The sequence below is a fragment of the Sus scrofa genome, chromosome 5 (assembly GCF_054392235.1).
Source record: "Sus scrofa isolate SSC_HxYL_T2T_F1_AM1 chromosome 5, Sscrofa_HxYL_maternal_Yorkshire_Landrace_v2.0, whole genome shotgun sequence".
Classification (NCBI taxonomy): Eukaryota; Metazoa; Chordata; class Mammalia; order Artiodactyla; family Suidae; genus Sus; species Sus scrofa.
The window spans coordinates 72,297,410-72,316,325 of NC_139387.1; positions in this window are offsets into that span (position 1 = coordinate 72,297,410).

Here is an 18,916-nt window from a genome sequence, read left to right on the forward strand (position 1 = left end):
AGAACCCCCACCCCAAATCAGGGATACTGAACCAGCAAAGCTTAATAAGTAGCATGACGTTTAGGTGCTCAGCGAGGAAATGCAAACCCGCGAAGGATCTCAGGGCGGCCAGCAGAGCCCTCTGGGGCTGCAGGCAGCTCCAGCTTCAGCCTCACTCGCTGCGGTTTAGTTTTCCCACCCCCAGCTCCCCAGGGCATCAGGCCTAGGCTTCCTCATTTAAGACCCAGCCAGCCAGGGCCAGGAACCCCTCCTTTGCTTCTGAAGGGAGGGGGGCTTCCGCGGCTGCCCCTGGTTGGCCTTCTGAGCGACAAGCCAGCAGTCGGGAAGAGGGACTGGCGGTGGAAGGCTGCCTGATCAGAGTGGAATTATAGCAGCTCATTTTCTAAAGTGCCAGGAGACCCAAGGATGAACCTGGGGGCAGAAGTGGAAACCACAACGGCAGTGACTTCCTGGAGAAGCAATTCATCCTGAGCCTGAAGGCTCTGTCAACAAGAGGGCTCTCCCTCTCCTGGGAGCACAAGCCCTGACAGGGCCTCTGTTGAGGCAGGGGGACCACTGAGCTGCAGGGAGTCTCACTAAATGACTAGCCCGTTCCCAGGAGTCCCAGCGGTGCATGAATGATGCAGGGATGCAGAGCAGAGGTATCTGGATGATGGGGACATGGGGACATATCCTCCTGGGAACACTGAGGACAGTTTGAAGTGACAGTAGTGTGGAGCAGGACAGAGACCCAACTTTTTTTTTTTTTTGTCTTTTTTGTCTTTTAAGGGCCATACCCATGGCACATGGAGGTTCCCAGGCTAGGGGTCGAATTGGAGCTGTAGCTGCCGGCCTACGCCAGAGCCACAGCAACACGGGATCGGAGCTGCATCTGCGAGCTAGCTATGCCATAGCTCACAACAATGCTGGATCCTTATCCCACGGAGCAAGGCCAGGGATCAAACCTGCGTCCTCATGGATGCTAGTTAGATTCGTTTCTGCTGAGCCACGAGGGGACCTCCAGAGACCCAATTTTCTTTCTTTCTTTTTTTTTTTAATTGAAGCGCAGTTAATTCACAATGCTGGGTTAGCTTCAGGTGTACAGCAAAGTGATTCAGTTATACATATACATATTTTTTTTCAGATTCTCTTCCCTTGTAAGATTATTAGACGATATCGAGTACAGTTTTCCTGGGCTTACAGTAGGTCTTTGTTGTTTACATATTTTATACATAGTAGCATGTAGCTGTGCCATCCAAACTCCTGATTTATCTCTCCTCCACCGCCTCCCATCCCCTTTGGGGACCTTGTTATTTTCTAATTGAGATGTAAGATAGAAGTGGTCTCAGGAATAGGAGGGGGTATTGCTGCTCCTGGTTACCCGAGGCCAGCAGGCTGTGAACAGCCCTGGGAGATACACCGGCTCAATCACCTCGGCCCCGCCACCCCACCCTCCACACAGCATCAGCTTAGACCCAAGCCTGCTTCCCACCTTTCCTCCCCCTCTTACAGCCGCAGCTAGGTCTCTGAACACACTGGTTCCGTCTCAGACTCGCTGCCAAGCCCCCTGCCCAGCGGCAAGGTCCCAACCAAGTGGGTTGAAAGAACCAGAATTCCCTATGGGGACGCGGGTGCTGCCCGCATCCAATCTGACCTGACTCGCACTTATTCTGAAAGGTCCATCAGAAGAGCAACTCCGAGTCCTTCTGCAGATTTTCCTGCCAAAACACACACACTCTGGGGACTTGGGAATTTCTGACAAGCACTCGGCCTTCACTTGCGAATTTTCCAGAGGTGTCTGAACTCTGCGGCCTTTCTTTCCCACTTCCCCTTCACAGAACTCCAGGGTTTGAAGCTTTTGATGCCTTGTTCGGAAAGCCTTGGCGGGACCCCGCTCCTGTGTCCCGGCGTTTTTCCCTGCGGACGCTTGGCCCTCCCACGAGGGCCAGCGGCGCGGAGGCAGCGCGCCCTCTACCGGCCAGCGCGCCCTCTCCAGGTTTTAGCAGGCAGCCCAGGGCTGTGGGGATTGGGGGCAAGAGCATGCTAAAGATTTGTGGGTTGACCCGATCCCAGAATCTAAAGAGCAAGAAATACTTCTTTTGGACTTTTAAAACTGAAGTCCTTTCTCTATCCAATGCAAAGGATGTCCTGGGGTCACACTAGCAAATGAGCTTCCGTCTCCCTGGGCTCCCCTCTGCCCCCCCCCCCCCACAGCGTTGGATCAACACTGGAGGGCTGATTATCACCTGGCTAATTATTGCCTTCTCTGAGCCTTTATTTCAGGCATTCATCTGGGAAAATAGTCCTTTCTCAGCCTTGATCTGAGATGGTTCCCCCAAGTACCATCTCACTGACCTAATTCCTCATTGATGGTTTCCAGTCGCTCCCTCCTCCCTCTTCTCCAGGGAGAGCCAAGTCATCGGCGTAACAGAAACCTCATTCTCTCTGGAAAACTCTCTTGCAACAGGACCAAAATCCTGACATTGCAAGTGTTCATCCCTTCCTTGACCCGCTGGCTACCAGAACCAGTGCACTTCGGGGAGGGAGGATCTTAAGAGGACTTCTAAGGAGATTTTCCGTACGTTGGAAAATAAAGTTATACCCACCCCGCCCCACCCCCCAAGCTCCTAGGTCCTAACTGGGGGGGTAAAAGCAACAGGAATTTCCTGCCGGGGGCGGGGGTCATAAGCAGGCTCAGATTTATTGGGGTTTTGCTCTTCAGAGGGTTCCCACAGCCTCCAGGGTGAAGCTAGATGCTTGGGTGGGTGGGCCCCGCCCCCGCCCCCAGCCCTGCCTCTAACTGCAGGACCAACTGGCTCTTGGGCTACCCCTCTCCCCACTGCCTTCTCTTTCCTGCAGGGAGCTGCAAGAAGGTTCTGGCAAGGAGGAGAGATGCCTCTCTAGCCCTCTCTGTTCCGCATCTGTGGCTTCCTGCATTACACCGCTCAGGCTTTCTCCACCTTCTGGCTGCCTCACCCTTGGTGTGATCCTTTCGAGAACCTTCCCTGCACCCCCTCCCTTAGGTGAGGTCCCTTCCATGTGCACACACTGCCCTCATCCTCACCACCCTCTCCTGTGACTGCTTCATTGTCTGTCTGTCCATCCGTCAAGGCACAGATTCCTGGGGCAGGTCAGAGCCCGGCAAACTCACTTGGCTCTGCCTGCTCATTTCCAGGAAAAAATGTTCTCATTTTCTTTGAAGAGCTTACAGAATAATCAAATCTACAACTCTCCATCACAGCCCACAGTAAGCTTCATCAACTTATCCTCCTCCAGCCTCCGAGTTCCTTCATATTCGGCCTCAAGTCATATTATTTCAAAAGACTGTTATTTGGGGGAAAAAAAGTGTTTTGTGGTCTTGAAGATCGGTATTCAGCTCTGGTCTTTTTACCCGCAGGCCTTCTGTTACTCAGACGAACTCAAATAATTCTTTGAAAACATCTTTTAAGAGATTGGTGTTCCCATTGTGGCTCAGCAGTAACAAATCTGACTAGTATCCATGAGGACACAGGTTCGGTCCCTGGCCTTGCTCAGTGGGTTAAGGATTCGGTGTTGCCGTGATCTGTGGTGCAGGTCACAGACAAGGCTTAGATCCTGCGTTGCTGTGGCTGTGGGGTAGGCTGGCAGCTGCAGCTCTCATTGGACCCCTAGCCTGGAAACTTCCATATGCTTCAGATGCAGCCCCCTAAAAAGCAAAAAAAAAAAAAAAGAAAAAGAAAACCTCTTTTAAGAGATGTAAGAATTAAAAACAGCTTCACAGATGCTGTTTTTAATTGGAGATTTTTGCCTAAGAAAATTCTGTCCTCAAAAGTTCTTTCCTCGGAGTTCCCGTCGTGGCGCAGTGGTTAACAAATCCGATTAGGAACCATGAGGTTGCAGGTTCGGTCCCTGCCCTTGCTCAGTGGGTTGAGGATCCGGCGTTGCCGTGAGCTGTGGTGTAGGTTGCAGATGGGGCTCAGATCTCGCGTTGCTGCGGCTCTGGTGTAGGCCGGTGGCTACAGCTCTGATTCTACCGCTAGCCTGGGAACCTCCATATGCCGTGGGAGCGGCCCAAGAAATGGCAAAAAGACAAGAAAAAAAAAAAAAAAGTTCTTTCCTCTTGGCATTTTCCCACCAGGTTTATCTGGAGAATATAATTGATGAATAAACGAAACTACTTCTTAGGCCCAGCACTTAGTTGAGGATAGAAAGAGGGGGAGAGGGGTCAGAATTCTTTCTTCCAGGTGAGCACAGAGGGAAAAACCTGGAGATAAAGGAGTTTGATTGGCACATTCCTGGGCATGATCTTTGCTGACTTTCCGGGCCCACTTCCTGCAATTTTCCTTTATTAAGGCAAGGGCTGACCTTTGCCCTGCATCATGGCCACCAGGGAATAGGTCTAATTGGGCTGGTACCCACCCCCGAACCCAGCACACCACCCAGCTCACTGGCCTCCAGTGAGCATCATTCAGGTCTCCTCATTACAAAGCCTTACAGCCGGGGACACACCAGAAAGTAGCCATGCTAAGTTACTCAGTAGATTCATCAAAAAGCTGCTTCCTGGTTGAAAAAGTTACAAACTTGAGCCGTGGTCTTGACCCTCCCCTCCCCCCCCCCACAGTAGGGGGAGGACTCTCTGAATAGAGACTTTTTTCTTTTTTATTTCCTTTTTCTTTTTATTAAATTCTTTTTTAGGGCCGCACCTGTGGCATAAGAAAGCTTCCAGGCTAGGGGTTAAATTGGAGCTGCAGCTGCAGACCAATGCCACAGGCACAGCAACTCCAGATCCAAGCCACATCTGCAATCTACACTGCAGCTTACGGCAACACCAGATCCTTAGCCCACTGAGTGAGGCCAGGGAAAGAACCCGTATCCTCACGAGTACAGTTCAGGTTCTTAACCCACTGAGCCACAGCAGGAATTCCTCTAAATAAGGATCTTGCCATTAATTGTTTTTTTTTTTAATTTCTTATTTTTTGCAGCATGTGGAAGTTCCTGGGGCCCAGGATCAAACCCATGCTACAGCAACAACCTAAACCCCTGCAGGTGGATCCTTAACCTGCTGCACCACCGTGGAACACCTGCCCTTGATTCTTTTGCAATAGTTTTGCGATGCTATCAGGAGAGGTTAGGTATTAATGGAAGGAACTTGGTCTCCATCCTTAGAAGAAACCTCATGAATTCTGCTTGTCACAGAGCTGGCTGGCAAATCTTTTCCATCTACAGGGTTTGTGGTTGGAAAGTCAAGAAGTCAAGCCTCCTCGTTCTGGCTGATTGAAGAATAAGTAACATTAGAAATAAGTGGGCGGCCTTATCACATGTACTTTCCGTAATGACAGAGATCTTGGAGGTGGAAGCTGGAGACAATGTGGCTGGGTGACAACATCATAAAATGTAAACATACCTCCTTGGTCTATACACATGTGTGCATGCACACCGATATACGAAGGGCTAGAATGAGTCAAAGACTTTGTTGTGCAAATTAAGGGAGTGTGTGGCTCCGTGGAGCCAAGCAAATCCAAATCAGAGCAGACACCATCCCGGGGGACACTCTGGGGACCGAGATGGGAGGAGCAGGGTCCGGGGATGAAGAGCGCATCCCTCAGAAGCAGAAGACAGGCTCCAGAGCCTGCTGTTTGGGGTTTGCTGAGCTATTTGCCTGGAGGAAGACTTGCATTCTTGTGGCGTGTGCTTTCTTGCATCTTTCCTCCCTCGGTCTCTTCTGCCTAGAGGGCGGGATGAGACTTCACAAGAGGAGGCTCCGATCTTTCCCAGGGGTCCTGGGAGCAGATTCCTTCCATGGAGTGTAAACAGGCACGGGGGTGTGGGTGGGGGGTGGTATCTGACGCTTTGTCTTCCTGCAGGTAGATAGTTAGACCAAGCGTTATCCATGGCATGTATTTCTCTAGCCTTTTCTTTCCTGCTATGAGGATGGTCTCCTTTGTTAGTTACTCTAGGATTTTCCACAGTGTTCTCCCCACTGAGGAAAAATCAATGCCACATATGTAAATGAAAGGCTCTTATTCTCCCTCTCTTACACACACACACACACACACACACACACACACACACACACGCACACATGCAGTGGGTTGAGGGTTCGTTTTGGTCAAACGAGGAAGCGGCAATGTGCTTTCTCTTTAGACATCCATCCCCAGCTGAGCCGGGATGGGGTGGATTGCCTACTAGGCAGTATTTCCTTCGGCTTGATTCAACCATTAATTGTGCTGTGGTTTCTGACAAATTCCTTCCTTCCCTTTGGTGCAGCGCATCCTTTCAAGGAGAGAGGAGTTGGAGGGTTACTTGGCAGATTCAACTTCCATTTGCCTAAAAATGTGGAGACACCACCTAGATTCAGGAAAAAAAAAAAGAGAGAGAGTTACAAATTCTGTTGCTCCAGGCAAGTACAGTCATCCAAGCCCACACATTCCATCCAAGAATGTCCCTGGCGGAGCCAAGTCTCCAAGTCAGATACAGCAACAAAGCCTTTCCTTTGGGCACCCAGATGCTCTATTTAAAGGACCCATGAGAGGATATACCAGTGTGGGAGCAAAGAGGGTTGATGGAGAGTCAAGATGGGTAGCCGAGGCTGAGCTGTGCTTTTAAATGGGCTGGGGTCTGTTATGAAAGAATAGGTTCTGGGTAAATCCGCAAGGAAACCCAAGACTGCTGTTAAGCGCTGGTTGACGGCAGCCATATTTAGTTAATTTCCCTCTGAAGACAGGAAGATCCTATCTGTGTGTGTTTGGTTAATTTCAACAATTTTGGTTACCATCAATGATATCTGACTCCATAAGTGTGCAAGTCATTTGCGTTGACAGGAAAATTGGATAATCACTAATAGTAGTGTTAATCAAGTATTTTTTTCTATAAAGATGATGTGTTTATTACTTTTTTTTAAAAGATTTTTTATTTTTTCCATCATAGCTGGTTTAGAGTGTTCTGTCAGTTTTCTACTGTACAGCAAGGTGACCCAGTCACACATACATATTTACATTCTTTCTCTCACATTATCATGCTCCATCACAAATGACTAGATATAGTTCCCAGTGCTATACAGCAGTATCTATTAATTGAGTATTTATATATAGCATTATAAGACAATGTATTTTGCTTGCATTATCTCATTTTATTCTCACAATATCTCTATAAGGTAGCTACTAATGTTTCCGCTTCCTAACTAGGCTTCCAGAGGTTGAGTTTGATGAGGTCACACATAATGGTTTCAAACCCAGGCTCTGTGACTCCAGGGTAGACCCTGATTTAAACTTTAAGTTATACGGACATTTGCCGCTTAGAAACTATAATAACTCTTTTTTATTTTTAACGGTCTCTCCTGTGGCATATAAAGTTCCTGGGCTACAGATCGGATCAGAACTGCAGCTGCCTCCCTACACCACAGCCACAGCCACAGCCATGCCGGATCCTTAAACCACTGAGCAAGGCCAGGGATTGAACCTGCATCCTCACAGACAATTAAGTCCTTAACCTGCTGAGCCCCAATGGGAACTCCCTGTAACAATAACTCTAAAGGTAATTATCCCTGCCTCTCCTCTGGCTCTGACTAGATTGTTTGTTTTCCTAAGGGTAGAAGTCCGCCTCTCATTTTTTTTTTTTCCATTTCCCTCAAAATAGTCAACACAGAACTGGGTAATAAATGTTGACTCACACACTCACTCAGGGAATTGGGCCAGAAATAACTCTTATATTCTGCCATCTTGCTAACTGTTGGCCATTCTCTGTTACCCTCAATTGCTGCTTAAGTCTGTGAAAATGCTAAAGAGAGGTTTGGTAACAGGATTGTGTGTTGATGACTTTTCCTGGTTGGATGAGAATACTGGGAGAAAGGAGGGAAGGGTGAGCTCTCATTGATGGAAAAACACAGGAGGTAGCTTCCTAGAAGCACAGAAGAAGGAGAGGAGAAAGTGGAGAGGGAGAAGGTAGGAGAATTAAAGCAAACCGTTGATGGAGAAGGAAGGATGGTTCTGGGAGAATTTCTAACTAGGCTCTGTTTATATTGACGACAACTTCAGCATTTGATACACAGCCTTATGAAATTTTATTTGGATGCCTTGAGCTTGCAACAACTTGGCTCTGAATTTAGGCAGAGGAATACAAATGAAGCAAACACATTCAAGAAATCTTGGAAGAGAACCATGGAGCCAGCGAGTGGTTCACAGAAGCTTTCCAGTAGGGGCTAGTGAGATGTGTTTGCCATGCGGCCCCTTCCCTGTCTTCTCCATGGAGACAGAAAAATTTGGCAAAGCACTCGGCTGTCATTCCACCTGGGCCATATTTTCTTGAAGACATTAAATGATAATGGCCACGAACATATAAATGTCAACAAGACAATTAATAAGTAGGCATTTCTTGAGTACCTGCTCCTTTTCAGCATGGGAAGATCCAAAAGGTACGTTATGGGGGCTTCCACATAATTCAGTTGGAGGAACTCCAAACCAAGGATGGCAAATATGTAGTAGATATACTACCCTTGGCTCTGTTTGTCCTTGAGGCAGTTATCTTAAATCAATCATGATGCACATTCTCATTGAATTAGGATGCTGCCTGGGAATCCTTCTCACCACAGCTCTGCATGCAACCCCTACCCATCATTCAGCCTTGTCCCAGTGAAGGTAACCTGATTCCTATTTTTGGTCTAGACCATCACGACTAGAATAACAACCATCTCTAAGGATCCAGCATTGCTGGTGAGCTGTGCTGTAGGTTGCAGACACAGCTCAGATCCCTCGTTGCTGTGGTTGTGGCATAAGCCAGCAGCTAGAGCTCCAATTCAACCCCTAGCCTGGGAATTTCCATATGATGTAGGTGCAGCCCTAAAAAGGCCAAACAATAAAAAGATAAAAATTTAAAACCACCACCACCACCACCTAAGAGAGTGAATTATTCTTTGATAAGTGATTGGTACTATGAGTCTGGGGGACATGGAGATTCTTCAAGGCCACGGTATGCAGATATTTTGACCAACAAAGTGGAACTTGAGCTCCATGCTAGAGGAAGGCTGTGGTTGAAATCGGCGTAGGGAAAGGAGGGCCTACCCAGGACAAGACCACGAACAAAGGTGCTGGAGTGACAGAGGAGGCCCAGGCATCCGCAGAAGGCAGGTAGCAGCTAAGGACCAGCTTACTCATGCACAACCATCTGAAAGAGGACCGAGGGGTCCAGCCGTGGTGGATGCAGAAAGGGGAGGTTGCTGACTGCCCAGCAATGATCACCAAACATGGTACACTCAGGAGGGGCAGGAGGAAAGGCTAATGGCCAGGAAATGCAGTCTGTTAGCAAGACAGCCCAGGGCCACCAGCCTAGAGGACGGTTAGAAGTGTCAGACGGGGAGTTCCTACTGTGGTTCAGTAGGTTAAGAACCCCATGAGATTGAAGGTTGGTTGGATCCCTGGCCTCGATCAGTAGACTAAAGATGTGGCATTGCCATGAACTGCAGTATAGGTTGCCGATGAGGCTCAGATCCCGAGTTGCTGTGGCTGTGGCCAGCAGGTGTGGCTCCGATTTGACCCCTAGCCTGGGAACTTCCATATGTAGTGGGTGTGGCCATTTAAAAATAAATAAATAAATAAATAAATAAATAAATAAATAATTTTTTTTTAGAAAGGGTGTCAGACAGAATCTGTGAGCCCTTGGGTTAGCAGTTGGGTCTGTGTCCTGCCCTCCTAGACTTACTTCCCTTGAGCTGGGAAGCAGGATTCCTTCTCCCATATCCACCAGTCCTTCTACCCTAGCTTCTGCCCAACCTCTCTACTTTAGGAGCAGTCAAAAGTCCCAAGTCCCAAGTAGTGTCATCTGTGATCCCCCCTTTAATACATTCACATTAGACCTCAGGGGCTCGAGCCATTCTTGGTCTCCTTTTTTTTTTTTTTTTAGGGCCGCACCTGCGGCAAATGGAGGTTCCCAGGCCAGGGGTCCAATCAGAGCTACACCTGCCAGCCACAGCCACAGCCACAGCAACACAGGATCTGAGCGGAGTATATGACCTACACTGCAGCTCATGGTAACCCCAGATCTTTTTTTTTTTTTTTTTTTTTGGTTTTTCAGGCTGTACCTGTGGCATATGGAGGTTCCCAGGCTAGGGGTCTAATCAGAGCTGCAGCCACCAGCCTACTCCAGAGCCACAGCTACGCCAAATCCGAGCTGAGTCTGTGACCTACACCACGGCTCATGGCAACACTGGATCCTTAACCCACTGAACGAGGCCAGGGATCGAACCCGCAACCTCATGGTTCCTAGTGAGATTCGTTTCTGCTGTGCCACAGCAGGAACTCTGCGACTGGGCTTCTCGAGGGCCTAGACTACCCTGTTCAGCCCCTACTTTCATTCCCCAGTATAATGAGACTTGTTCACTCAGCAATCATTCTTTCATCACCCATTTATTAAGCCTCTTTGATTTTTCCTGGAACTTTAACAGGCACTAAGAATACAGGGGAATTTTTGAAAACCCAAACCTAGTTCCTCATGGAATTTCACATGATCAGATTGAAGAAGTCAACACGAACCAGTGAATTCTAGAAATCTTTTGAGCAACTTTAACCTGCATCACAACCACCCAGAGGGCTTATCATAACACAGTTTCTTATTCAATAAGTGTGGGCTGGGGCCCAAGAATTCTCATTGTTAACAAGTTGGCAGGTGATGCTGATGCTGCTGGTCCGGGGACCACACTTTGAGAATCACTGCTCTGGCGCCACACTTCCCACCAGTGGACCCAGGGCCCTGGGCTATTATGGCCTTTTATGAGCAGTTAGTATAGTCTGTTGACTGAATAAACAAAAGTAAAACTACCATTATGTGGGCCTGTTTAAATATTTTGATATCAAAAAGAAATTCTCCCTCCAAAAATTTAGTCACCCTTGAACAGAAGCCAGAAAGTCAATCAGGTTTTCTCTCTTTTGCCAGCACTAATCTTTTGGCAGAGGTTTCTACAGTGTTGTGCCGAGAACAAATCAAATTCTGCATTTTGGCTCAGTGGGAAGGAGGACATGATTGGTTATAAATGTCTGTCTAGATGAGGGAGAGAGACTGAACGTCCCTGCACCATATATTTTCCTTGTTTCACTTAAACATTGGAGTTGTTACAAGGGAGGCTTGGATCTTCTTCTCTGCTAAGTCTGTGTGCTTACCCTTGGCCGTCTCATCCGTCCCGTGCCTTTAAGCTGGTGACCCCATCCCATGCCCTCATCATCACTCCTGTCCCTTCCTGAGCTGTGTGTCTGACTGTCTCCTTGACGTCGCCACTTGACGTTGCACGTCAGTCTCATAGTTAATATAGTCAACAATAACTTCTTTAAAAAAAAAAAAATGTCATTGGCGTTCCTGTTGTGGCACCGCAGAAAGGAATCCGACCAGTATCCATGAGGAGGCGGGTTTGATCCCTGGCCTCGCTCAGTGGGTCGCCAAGCCAGCATTGCTGTGAGCTGTGGTGCAGGTCTCAGATGCAGCTTGGATAACGCATGGCTGTGGCTGTGGCTGTGGCTGGTGGCTGTAGCTGCGATTCGACCCCTAGCCTGGGAACTTCCATCTGCGGCGGGTGTGGCCCTAAAAAGCAAAAACAAAAACAAAAACCTGTATTAAAGTATAGGTGATGTACAATATTGTGTTCATTGCAAAGTGATTCAGATATATATACACATACATACATATTCTTTTTCTTTTTTGAGGGGGGCTTTTTAGGGCCACACCTGCGGCATATTGGCTGTTCCCCCGCTAAGGGTCCAGTCAGAGCTGTAGCTGCCAGCCTACACCACAGCTCACAGCAACACCAGATCCTGAACCCAGTGAGCGAGGCCAGGGATGCAACCTGCGTGCGCATGGATACTTTTATTCCGCACTTAAAGGAGGATATCTTAGAATGATTTTCATTTGCTTCTGGGATGATCTCAGTTCTGCAAAAAGAGGCAGGTGCAGGCACTTTAGAGTCTTGGAACAGGGAGGAGAAACTGATGCTAGCTAGAGCCACTGGAGTTAAGGATGACTGACACTGGAAAGGGGAGAGGGAAGGGACAAAAAGTCGCTGCACCCCAGGGGTATGTTTTACTCCAAGGCACCGCCCAGGCCTGAGGTGGGAGCAGACACTAGCCCGGACCCCAGGACAGCCAGTTCTTCACGCAGACTCAGTGTTACATGAAAGTTTTCTTTTTCCCTTTGTTTCTGATCCCTGATGGGAAGTCATGAAGCCTAATCAAAAAGATACTCCAGTGCAGTTCCTATTGTGACGCAGTGGGTTAAGAACCTGACTAATATCTGTGAGGGCACAGGTTCGATCCCTGGCCTAGCTCAGTGTGTTGAGAATCTGGTGTTTCCACAAACAGTGGTGTAGGTTGTGGATGTGGCTTGGATCTAGCTCAGATCTGGCATTGCTATGGCTGTGGCATGGGCTGGCAATGGCAGCTCCTACTTGACTCCTCGCCTGAGAACTTCCATGTGCCTCAGTTGTGGCCCCCCCCCAAAATTAAAAATAAAATAAAATAAAACAAAATAAAATAAAGAGAGAGAGAGAGAAATAAAATTAAGAATTTCAAGATGGTGACAGCAAAGCATTAAACCTCAAGCCTCTGAACATGGGGCCGGGTGTGACTGCACTTGTCACACACACACACACACACACACAGCACACACACACACACACACACACACACACAGAGACAGTCTGCAATAAGTCTCTCTAAAAACCTTATATTGTTTAAGTAAACATAGTTAGTTTTCATTGTTTGTAACCCAAATTTTAAACAAGAGAAATTTGTACCAGACAGCAGTATCCAGGAATCAGAAGTGAAATTGGGCCCCAGTGAGACAAAAGGTGAGACAAAAATATAATATTATTATATTAAGTCATAATTTGGCAGTTCATGGCTTGTAGCACTGAAACGGCCAGGTAGGATGTTGCCTGTGGCTACTCAGGGCGTGGTGCTCTTTGAAGCCAAGGCTTTGAGAGATTGGGCAGCCACTGCCTTGGAAACCTGTGGATGATGCAAAGAAATCAAGGACCATTCCACCGAACGATGGCTTCTGGAGAGCACGAAGAAGGCGGATGATAAGGAAGTGACGGGACTGTCCTGCAGAGCAGCAAGGACTGGTCATCCTAGATGCCCAAGTAAATTATATGCATACCACCTTATAGAAGATAAATCCCATTCACAACTATGGGACTGGTCACCTCATAGCAGTCCAGAAGACTGGGTTAGGGCAGACTAGCCATTCCTGAGTGACAGTGGAGCAGAAACTTCTATCTGCTATTATAAGGGGGATTTGATGGTGTTGATTTTGAAGACCATAATGGCAAAATCGGCTGTGATGTTCCAGTCCACTTACCAAGGGACTGGAAAAGCTGCCAGCGGTGGGTGGGACCCCAAACTAGAGACGTTTCTTCAAGTGGTCGAAACTGCAGGGCCACCACCTCTTCCCTGTGTCCCCACGTAGCTCAGAATGTCTATGGCAGGAGACAGAAGGGAGACGCTATTGGTGTCTGGGACAAGCCCCAAGAAAAGAATCCCTGAGGATGACCCTAGGGGCTTTGAGCAAGGCACATAATTAACACTGGACCTTGGCAGAGAGAGATCGCACAAGATTGCACGCCAAGCGTGGCCGGGAGACTCCAACGTTAAATAAAGCTCATGTGCACAAAACTAGGGTCTAAGTGCCCTGTGCACGTCACAGGCAGATAACACACTTCCAAGAACGTATGCCTCTACTGCCGACCTTCCCTCCATCCTTTGATTCTGTGAGTCATCCTCCGTGATCGTTCAGCCAAGACTGCAGGAAAAAAAAAAAAAAATAGGAGCCTGTTTTGGATACAGCTCTGCAGAATATGCTGACTTAAGCCGAAGGGGCTAGCTACAGCTCTACCAAGGAAAATTCTTCCAGGAAGAAAACGATCAGATTGTACTCCTTTAAAGTAGGAAAAACAAAGCAGTAAATAAACCCCCGGGGGCCTGGTGCTGCAGCTACTCAGGCCTTGGAAGTGGTCCCTGTAGTTCCCTAGTGACCGCTTCTCAACCTCTATCATGGTCTTAATAGACCTGCACAGGTTTACTTTCATCCTCGCTCAGTAATGCCCCCTGTGATGTGGCAACACCCACCAAAGACAAGGGAACAGGGAGTTGCCGTCGTGGCTCAGTGGTTAACGAACCCAACTGGTATCCGTGAGGATGCAGGTTTAATCCCTGGCTCTGCTCAGTGAGTTGGGGATCCGGCACTGCCATGAGCTGTGGTGTAGGTTGAAAACACGCCTAGCATCTGGTGCTGCTGTGGCTGTGGTGTAGGTCGGCAGCTATGGCTCCAATTTGACCCCTAGCCTGGGAACTTCCATATGCCATGGATTTGGCCCTAAAAAGACAAAACAAAAACAAAAACCAAAAAACAAGGGAACAAGATGCCCCCAAGCCAGGCAAAGGTAGACCTCTCTCTCTCTCTCTCTCTCTCTCTCTGCAGTGAAGCCCAGAGGTAACTAGAGAAGGAGCAGAGGAGAATTATTGCCTGTGTTAGCTCCCCAGTCCCTGTCCCTGTACCTCTATGGGCCTTAAACCCAGCTTCTTTGTTTTTGGCCTTGCCCATGACATGCAGAAGTTCCCAGGGCCAGGGATCGAACCCATGCCACAGCAAAATCTAGAGCCCCAGCAGGGACAATGTCAGATCCTTAACCCACTGAGCCACCTGGGACCTCCTAAGCATAGCTTCTTGTACATGGTCTAATTATATTTCACAGTACCCTCTCCTGTGAGGTGGGGATCCCAAAGCCCCTGGACAATAAGAACAAGTCTTCTGAGGCTGAGACAGTCATTGCTGATCTTCTCAAAACTACCTTATCAGTAGTCAGGGGCAGCTACTAATGCATTCATTGATTGGGCCCAGTTTATAGTTCGGAAATAAAAGATGGCTGAGGCATAAAACAAATATTTAAGAGGAACCTCCCATCCATAAAAATAGAGTGTCGGGCTGGGTCCCTGCTGGAATATATAGGCTTCCACATGGTTTCCGTACTCATAACTGTCAAACGCCAGCCGAGCAATAATGATCGTAATAAACGAAGGAGACCTCGGGTTAAACAAATGATTACAGTTGACAATAGAGGTGTAAACATGACCCTAATTAATGAATCTATAATCTCCCTTCCAAGGTTCTGGCCATTAGCCATGCTTCTAATTAAACTGAGTGTGGGAACAGCACTCCATCACCCCAGGGGGTGGTGGCCTGAGCACTGCGAAGTCCTCAGCAGACTGACCCCCCCTCCCCGTGATGTTTCAGACTCTATTTCTTTATCTGTTGCAACTCAAATCAGGTTTCTTGTGTTCATGAGACTCTCCTCTCAAACCCTCAATCTTTGGTCAATCCTCACTCTGTAGGAATACAGAGTGACAGAAGGCAGAAGAGGGACACGGCTATATATTTGCCAGATGGCCCTGCCAGAAGTCACATAGACCAAAAGATGGAGCGGACCCTCTTCTTAAAGAGCAAACAAATGAACACTCCTTAAAAAAAAAAAAAGATAAAGCAGGAGTTCCCATCGTGGCTCAGTGGAAACGAATCTGACTAGCATCCATGAGGATGCAGGTTCGATCTCTGGCCTTGCTCAGTAGGTTAAGGATCTGGCGTTGCCATGAGCTGTGGTGTAGGTTGCACACTCGGTTCAGATCCCACATTGCTATGGCTGTGGCGTAGGCCAGCAGCTACAGCTCCAATTCAACCCCTAGCCTGGGAACTTCCATATGCTGTGGGTGTGGCCCTAAAAAGACAATAAATAAATAATAAAGCAATAGCAGTGTATTCTACTTCATGGGATGTCCAAGCCTTCTGGAGGTTAATAAGTGCATCCCCTGTCTCAGAGCACAGATCTCTAGAAAAAGGACCACAGGAATTCCCATTGTGGCTCAGTGGGTTATAAGCCTGACTAGTATCCTTGAGGACATGGGTTCAATCCCTGACCTCGCTCAGTGGGTTAAGGATCTGGAGTTGCCGTGAGCTGTGTGTGTGTGTGTGTGTGTGTGTGTGTGTGTGTGTGTGTGTGTGTGTGTGTGTGTGTACGTCGCAGACGTGACTCGGATTTGGTGTTGCTATGGCTGTGGTGTAGGCCAGCAGCTGCAGCTCCTAATCGGCCCCTAGCCTGGGAACTTCCATATGCCACAGGTGTGGCCCCAAAAAGAAAAAACAAAACAACAACAAGGACAAAACGACTACAGATGAGCAGCAGCTCCTGCTTGAGGCTCACCATGACCTGAGTCCTTCCCTGGCTATTGGCCTGCGTTGCGTGTGCCTTCAGGCTCCGTGAGCCTTGTGTGAGCAAAATACTCCAAGGAATTGGTGGGATTCTCACATACGCCCACAACGTCTGTTCTGTAGCCTGCCAGCCCTCTTTGATGCTCAGGGAGAAAGAAGGAGCCATCTCCCAACCAGAATCCTCTGTCATCCATCCATCATGTGGTGTTGACAGGCCTTCGCACAGTGTGGGGCGGGGGGCAATGAGAGCTCGGCAAAAATTCTCACTGGGATCCAATGATTTATTTAGCTAACAGCTTAGTTAATTATGTCAGTTTGACAATTTGAAGAGAGAAGGAAAAACACACACGGGCTGGATGAGGAGATTGCCTGAGTAATATTTTATACCAAGGTATGGTTAGGGAACCCAATGAGTTCTTGGTAAAATTTTGAAGCTGTCAAGCAATCCCTATAATCAAGACCACCGCTAAATTTTGAAAGAAATGTATTTTCTTTTCTACACTTGAACAGGGTGACGTAAGGCAAAATAGTGAGCACATGTAAACATTTGGTTTTCAAATGATGGACTGTTTCCTCTGGAAGGAAAAGGGGCTTCTCACTAAATCTGGGGACCTGGATTCCAGTTTCTGTTCTGCTTCTGGGTAACTCTCTCTCTCTCTCTCTTTCTCTCTCTTTTTGGCAGGGGTGGGGGCTTCAGCATGTAGCAGCTTGATGCGGGATCTCAGTTTCCAGATCAGGGACTGAATCTCGGCTGCAGTGGTGAAAGCACCAAACCCTAACCATTAGACCAACAGGGAACTCCCCTGAGTGACTCTCTTGACCTCAGCTTTCTCGTCCTACAAGCCAAGGGTAGGTCTAGTTGAAGGACAAAAGCCCTCGCAGTTTCTGCACTCCAGAATAGATAAGACCACAGATGTTCAGTTTGCAGGACAGTCCTGGGAGCGAGAGGGCAGTTGGGTGGATGCTGGGATTAGCATGGGATTAGCAGACAGCACAGGTTGTCTTGCCTTGAAGCCAAAGCTGTACATCCACCTGCCAGGGCAAGGCCTTCCTTGTCTTTTATAGTATTAGTCTCAACACTTCTCCCTCATTCAAAGGCTCAACTGTTGCATTTTCTTTATACAAAATTCTTCTGGATCTCCTTCTCCCATAGGCCTTGAGGCTAATTCTGATAGATTCATCCTTGCCATACATATTTTTGGGAGCCTGCTATAAGAGACTCTTCTCAGTACTCAGGATACGGGGAAAACAAAACAATCTCTGTTGACATGGAGATACCTGCTAGAGCTTTAATACCTTCCTGCATGAGAGATGGCCAGGTGTCACTGCCACTTGAGGAGGGAAAGGAGGGGCCACTGGCAAACCATTCCAGCACTCCGGAGGTGGAAGGCAGAAATGAAGTCTGCAAAGAAACTGTGATAAAATAATCCATGAGTTTGTAATGGGGCCCTCGTCTCCTCCACAACTAGCAATAGTGACTCTCATATCAATCATAGGACAGTCCCATTAACTGTTTACATTGCACATGATGGTTAGGAAATCCCTCTGACATGGAGTTTCCATTGTGGCTCAGTGGTAACAAACCCGACTAGCATCCGTGAGGATGCAGGTTTGATCTCTGGCCTTGCTCAGGAGCTGCCATGAGGATCCGGCGTTGCCATGAGCTGTGGTGTAGGTTGAAGATGTGGCTCAGATCCTGCGTTGCTGTGGCTGTGGTGTAGCTCCAATTCGACCTCTAGCCTGTGAACTTCCATATGCCATGGGTGTGGCCGTAAAGAGACAAAAAAAAAAAAAAGACAAAAGAAAAAGGACATTACTTAAAAACTAAGGAAATGTGAATAAAGTTTGCACTTAAAAAAAAAAGAAATCCCTCTGACAAATACACTATCCTTCTCTTCAATAAAACCCTTTGAGGTATTACTCATTTTGCCTTTTAAAGAGTGAATATGATCAAAGCACAGAGTTTTAAAGGACCAGCCCAAGACAATGAGTAAACAGAAGATCCGGGGCTGATTCTGATTTTGACTTGAAATCTCATAATCTTTCTATTGTGATAAAATGCCTTGGAACAGTTCTTGCTCCTTTTCTTTTCTAAAAGGCCATTTCACTGGCCTGAAGCTCCCCCCAAACCCCACTCTAACTACAAATCATGAAGCCGCCCCCATGAACTCACCAACTACTCCCGAGTTAGTGCTTAAATCTTGTTTTAGCCATTACATTGGGTCTGATAAACAAAACAGTCGCTTTTAACTGTATACAAGGAAACTGAAGCGGGGTAAAATGCACTAGCTCCTCACCAAATTTTGCTTACCAACAGAGAAAAATAACTCAGGGCTGGAAACAGACATCCGTCCATGGTCCCAGAGAAGAGCTTTGGGGATTGTCCTCAGGTCCATAAACGATGCCTCGCTTCACTCCCACGAAGATGGAGGGAGACGGGAAGTACTGAGCTTGTAGGCTGAAGAATTTACATTAGAGACACCACAGAACTTCAAGAAAGTGGGAGCTGTGATTCACTGGAATGGAAGGTACCCTGGAAGCATGCAAAATCTGCTTATCTTATGTGCAGCTCTAATGGAAGACAGGAGATGAGGGCGATGCCTGAAACGATTTCACGATGTCCCAGCCAGTCTTCACGGCAGTTATTATGATAGAAAAAGTTATGGACGAGGATTCAGGAGGTCCAGCCTGCTACCTAGTGGTATACCCCCAGGTAGGATGT